Source organism: Aplysia californica, unplaced genomic scaffold (genome assembly GCF_000002075.1).
Source record: "Aplysia californica isolate F4 #8 unplaced genomic scaffold, AplCal3.0 scaffold00130, whole genome shotgun sequence".
Taxonomy (NCBI): Eukaryota; Metazoa; Mollusca; class Gastropoda; order Aplysiida; family Aplysiidae; genus Aplysia; species Aplysia californica.
In genome coordinates, this window is record NW_004797400.1 from 1,019,779 (window position 1) to 1,026,306 (window position 6,528).

At 38.6% G+C, this 6,528-nt stretch overlaps 1 protein-coding gene across 2 annotated transcripts in view; it reads right to left on the reverse strand.

Annotated features, from left to right (window-relative positions):
* Positions 1 to 6,528, reverse strand: part of LOC101847578 (probable 39S ribosomal protein L24, mitochondrial) — a 47,696-nt gene that overhangs the window by 6,189 nt on the left and 34,979 nt on the right. The window lies entirely within an intron of this gene.

Genomic DNA, 6,528 nt, shown 5'->3' on the forward strand with positions numbered 1-6,528 from the left:
GAGAGAGAGAGAGAGAGAGAGAGGGGGGTACTTAACAACAACCTTGCGCTATATTAAATTAAAAACACAGCAGAGCAACCACCAGCCAACCACAAAATATGTGGCCCATCCATCCATCTATCCCTATATATCTATCTATCTATCTATTGATCGATCGATCGATCGATCGTCACAAGCTTCACTGCTAGTCTCACAGTAGTCATATGACATGTCATGGAAACAGCTAGCTGGCTCAGTGGTGCTCCAAAAGGCTACAACAACAACAACGACGACATAACAACTTGTTCACTAACACTCGGTCAAAGACCTGATGCGCTGGCACAGGGAAGAAGTAATTCAGCCTGCCAACACATATTGAAGCACAGCTGTCATTTTCTTCAGTAATTATTGGTAATTATGAGGGTTTTTTGTTGCGTTGTTTTGATAAGGGTTTAACGTCGCTAGCAACTGCATAAAGTAAAGTCATATGAGTGCGCGGGACATTACAATTTCTTAGATTGGCAAGAATTAATTTGGAATTTTGTATGGGTGGCGGCCGAAGCCTACTCTTCTTATCACTTTTTTGACCACCAAAGAATCTTAAACGTGCGCAACTTGCACACGGGACCTTCGAGATTATTCACCCTTATCCGAGAAGGCTAGGTGTTAGATCTTATCTACCCTTTGCTTAGTTTTAGTAAGGTTTTTACGGCGCTCAAAACTGCATAAGGTTATATGATGAGGGCCAAGGGGTGGTGTCAACAGGAAAGTCCAAACGGGGGAATCAGACTTACTCTGCTCACCTCTCTAGCCTCAACAGCACAAAGTCTGCTAAGACTATCAAGGCACCCCGGAATTAGCAATTCACAAGAGGGCGACAAACATACAAAAGAAGTAGAGGAAAATTGACGAAAGTAAGGAAGGGAAAAGAAAAAGCAGCAGTTTCCCCTATGTTGTTCCGGCACGGTAGGAGCATGACATTGATACATCAGCCCATATAGAGCCATACAATTCTACTGTGCATAAGAACCTGTTAATATCTCCCCTCTGGGAATGGCCTAAAGACAACTTCAGTCAGTAGCACTGCCCTGGTTGGGGGTTAACTACCCTAAAATCAGGGATGTGGCTGAAAGACAGCAGTAAGAAGGAGCCAAGGAGTAGCAGTAGAAAGGCAGCAGAAAAGAGTCAGGAGCCCAGAGGAAAGGGCAAAAAAAAAAGGGGGGGGGGGGAGGGGGTTGGGGGCAGAAAGTGGAGACGAAAGCAGACGACAGAACACGGTAAGAGAGCAGGAAAGGGGGTGAAAGGAGAACATTTTAGAGAAGAACATTTCCCCCATCGCTGTCATTTTTCGCACCCGGGACCTATTGAAAGAGAGACGAACACCGAAACTCTAGACCATGAGAGCCCGAGGTGTGGACTTGAAGCCCTTTTCAACTGTGTAAGGCTTTTTTATGAGGTGGGTTTTCTTTGAACTACATTTGAAAGCACAACTTTTTAACGGCCATTAATAATTTCTTATGAGGCTATCAGCAAAATACAAAATAAAAAAGAAGTTTGAGTGCAGTCTATTTTTATTTTCAGCACAGCATAATTGTAGTGTCAACTGCAACAAAAAAAGCAGCTTACATTTTAAGAAAATTTAAGTGAACATAAAAGCAAACAAAGCAAATCAAACATACTCCCTCGACCCCCCCCCCCCTCCCCCATTAAAAAATACTATGCAGTTTTCGGGCTCTGGATGATCTACACCTGAGAGGTGCAGCTTAACCATATCCATACGTCATGTTTTACTATCGTATCCGTACGACGTGGGGAACTCTGTGCCACCACTTTCCAAAGAGGAAATTTACTCGTTTATCCGATCTGTACGCTTTGCATAGCAGTCTGTCAAAACGATTTTTTGAGAAATACTGAACATTTCAAAGAGAAAACTACTAGAAGTATTCTAAATTGAGAAGAATACAACCCCCGGGGGTACAAAATGACCATAGGGCGTACGGATAGGGTTAAACGATGTAAACGACGACAAACAAGAAAATATTTACTGTCCTGTTTGGACAAACTAACCGACACATCAAAATAAACAAAATTTAAAATGTAAGATGTAACACAGTTGTTTGCAAAGCATCACAAATCCAAAAGGTGATGACAGGTTACAGTGAATCTCAACTTACTTCATGAAGAAAACATCTGGTATTTCGACAAAATCAAAAATATCGTTAATATTTAAGTGGAAGTGTGTATATATGAGTACACACATTTTTAGACAAAAATAAAACCCAACATGTTAGAGAATGTCGGACCAGCATCATGTGAAAGTTGATTCACTTGTAAAAAGAAATGTACATAAATGTTCAAAACAAAAAAAAAGGGGGGGGGGGGGGGGGGGGGGGGGGGAATTAAACGTCGCATGATGCGTTCGCTGTAAATGTGAAATCTTTATCACAAGGTAGAACAAATCAATCAAAATATGTTTAAAAAAACAGAGACTGTTGTTGCTTAAAGTCTGTACAAAATCAGACAGAACCACATCCTACATGATGTATGCTATTGATGCTGATACTACAGGAGCCATGTTTAAAATGTAAGATACTCACAAGGGAAAACAAAACAGAACATTTCAGCAAAGATGTCATCGAGCAGCAAGGTAAAGCTTCAGCATATTTACAGCAGATTTCAAGACACAGAAGAATAATATGTCAACATCAAAACATGTGTTACAACCATGTGACACCTACATTGATTATCCAAAGGACAACAAAATGTACAGCAACATGCAAGTGACATTGAAGGGAAACCATGAGGAAAAGAAAAGGAGAAAAAACACAAAAAAACAACAAGAAAACAAACAAAAAAACCACATGAGAAAAAATTATGGAAGTCAGGACAGACATCATGCTATTCATACGTACATTGTCACCACAAAAATCACAAATTTCACAGATGCACACGCACACCTGTACACACGCACACCCTTATACAGACACACACACATTTATCTTACAAAAATTGATAAGAGTCTCAGAAGTCCAGAGCTAAAATTTCCCGGGTACTCTACAAAAAGAATAACAACACACAAAGTATCCCAAAACATACGCTAGCTTTTCATTTGTATTTCCCATTTTTATGAGCACATTTCTGATAATTTGTAATAAATATAAACACAACTACCATCTACCATACTCTTAAATGATACTAGGTGGGGAGGACAAGGCCACATAGGATAAAGAAAAAAAAAAAAAAAAAAGTAATGGAAAATTTGTAGGGAAATGTAACTCTAAGTGAAAGAATTTGATTAGTCAGCCCCTTTTGACAAGAGAAGTAAATGAATGCGAGGCTTTTCATGAATAATATTCACATTTATTTATGGTTTTCAAACACAAACCTTCTAAAATTTAGATTTTTATGAAAAAAAAAATTGATGAATAAAAGCTGTATTGAATATGATATACCAAATGTGAGAAAAGAAACTACATGTAGTTTAACAATAAGTCTTTAAAAAAGGGATGCTTTTCTTCTATTAATACAGGGACATACGATAAACTGTGTCATTCTATGCCACAAAGGGGCCTAAAAGTTGTGCAGATAAGACCATAGAGGAAATGAAGAGTGGAAAAATCCAACAACCTGTTAAAGAAATGAAATTGCAGAAGCGGACAGCAAGAGGAACGGCCATTTTCATTAGGATCATATTGTGTGTCTGAATTCCTTCCTTGCAGACAATTCTATCAATATAATAATACATAACCAACAGACCCCTTAGCACAAGTTTAGAAAACGCATAATTATCTTTTCAAACTAATCACATAGATGATGCACCATATTCTCATCAACTGCCCAACAAATTCCCCCCTCAACTCTGCCATAAAACAAACAAACAACCCCCCCCCTTAAAATGACAGTAAGAACCATTTATGTGTTCCCACAATAAAACTGTTGCTTTTTTAGCATTGTTGTACGTAGGGCATAGGTTTTATTTAGGCACAAGAAGAGCCAGAGCTCAATTCCTCCCAAAAACCCTAACTTTCTTTATAAAAATCTTAACAAGAAGAGAGGCTAATGAAAAGCAACGGAAGGGGGGGGGGAGGGTTAGATAGTCCACTGTCCCATTAGCTACCAGAGCTAATCAACAGTAGGTGGGGGGCGCTCTTTGTCAAGGAGGCGGCATCTTTTATCTGTATAACTTACACATTCTTGCCATATTTCAGTCAGCCCCCCCCCCCCCAACCCCTACTACCAAAAAACAAAAATCTCCCCAAAGACTAACAAAAGACAAAACAACCCCCCCCCGCCCCACCCCCCTAAAAAAAGAAAAACAAAACAACAAAACAAACCCCAAAAACCCAAACCCCCAAAAGTTGTGCCTTCAAACTAACCTGCCATTACAAGTATCTAGTATAACAGTCAACCCATCAATATCTATGTTTTGAAATAATGAAAAGAGGGCCGCCCTCTCTTACTGCAAGTATCCGCCAAGGCATAACATAGAAGAAAGTGGTGTAGCGTGTTTATGTGAATGGCTTGCCTCCCATCACGCAGGACTGTACATTACAACCGGGATACTCATCCTTGTCCTGGTACCTGGGGTTTAAACTGGGACCAACTGCAATGGTTGTGCGACGCAATCAATGCTCCTCTCATCTATTTATACAGAACAGTCAGGGAAATTTACACCAACATGTCAGATTTACATGTTCCTACGGAGTCTCATGAGAAAATTAAAAAAAACTGCTGATAACAGTTGAGACATTTCAGAAACTGCTTCTTTCTGACAAATTTCACTTTCTGACTCTTTACACATAGTCATACTCCAGACAAAGTATTTCAAGTCTTTGTGGGCAAATGTACGGTGAACAAAACCGAACTAAAGATTTTGAAATGAAGCCAACACTTTACAAATTTAGCGTATTAACAGTGACTGAACATTCATGGATGCAGAGTCAATTTTTTTCTCTCTCTCCTACTTTAAAAAAAGGAGATATCTCAAATAAAGAGTAAAAAGAATTCTGACTAATCACGACAAAACTAGGAGCACTAAGAAGCATCTCAAACCAAGCAGCAGGTCACAGTAAACTACCAGTTGACCAGTGCCTTTGAAGGCCATGCATAATAAAAAAAAAGATTATGTAGAGAGCCCCTGGACCTATACCAGGGCCATATTTTTGTGTATCATGAAAAAGGAACATTCACAGATTTCCATTTAGGCATATGTACTTTTAAATGTGGTTGATGACACATTAGCACACCTATTAAAACATTCGTTAGAGAAACTTGATGTTATTACAAGGAAAATTAGATTTTGTTTAATAAGTCATGAAAAAAAATAATTACACTTTCAGATGCAATTTTACAGCATTTGGAAATATTTATTAATATTATGATGGTAAAAATTATACTTGGTCATAGAATTCTATTGCAACTGTTAACCTAATGGCCTTATCATTTTGAATAGTAAAAAGAAAAAAAAATCAACTATGGGTAAGCTCTGATGAGCATTGACTTGTATTATTACCAGTACACATGTTAGGGTCTGAGGAAGAGGTTGCACACAGAATGGCAGGCCTTGTGTGTAGGCCCAGCAGCTCTCTATGTCACTCGGGTAGGACGACCACATTGTCATGGCATTACGATGAAAAACCCCTGAGATTGATTGAACAATACGATAGCGTACTCCACATAATACAAACACGGGCATACATATAGTTCCAAATGCACAACACAGAACACTGACTTGAGACATAAGACAAAAAAGCAAATGGACAAATCAACAAAGAGAGCCACACACAAACTTTGCTACAGATTTAAAAGCACTCAGTCCAGATTTAAGAGGAAAAAAAACCCCAAACAGACTTATACACCGCAACACACGTTGATATTGAGTGTACAGTAACACAAATGTCAGAAAACGCAATTAATCATGTTGAGAATCAATACTTAAAATTACAGTATGAGATCACTGACTCCAACAATTCCAAAAAAATAAGGAATTAGTCTTGATTTCTCATATTTAAAGAATACAATCACACACAAGAAAATAGAGAGGCACGTATGATGAATTCCTTTATTTTATTGTTGTTTTATATTCAGTAACATCAGTGAGCACATCCAGGATTACTTTCTCAGTTAAAGCTATCCATCTACAAGCAGTCTAATGTCGAAATACAAGACATTCCATCCCAAAATAAATAAATGAATACACCAAAAGTTATAACTGCACCTCGACGTCTCTCTTAGCTTAATCTACAACAACCTAAACAACATCTTTGACCATATTATTATAGTAACCTTATAGCTTTATTTTCAAAACTTCAACCAAATTAGAAACAAGGACTTCAACTTCCCATTCAGAGTGAGCTAGGACATCACTTTTTAACTTGAAAATATCAACAACAATAACTTCATCTGGTGGGAAGAAGAGGGAACTGGAGAGGGAGAGAGAGACTGAGACACAGAAAGAGAGAGAGAGAGAGAGAGAGAGAGAGAGAGAGAGAGAGAGAGAGAGAGAGAGAGAGAGAGAGAGAGACAGAGAGACAGAGAGGGGGAGACAGA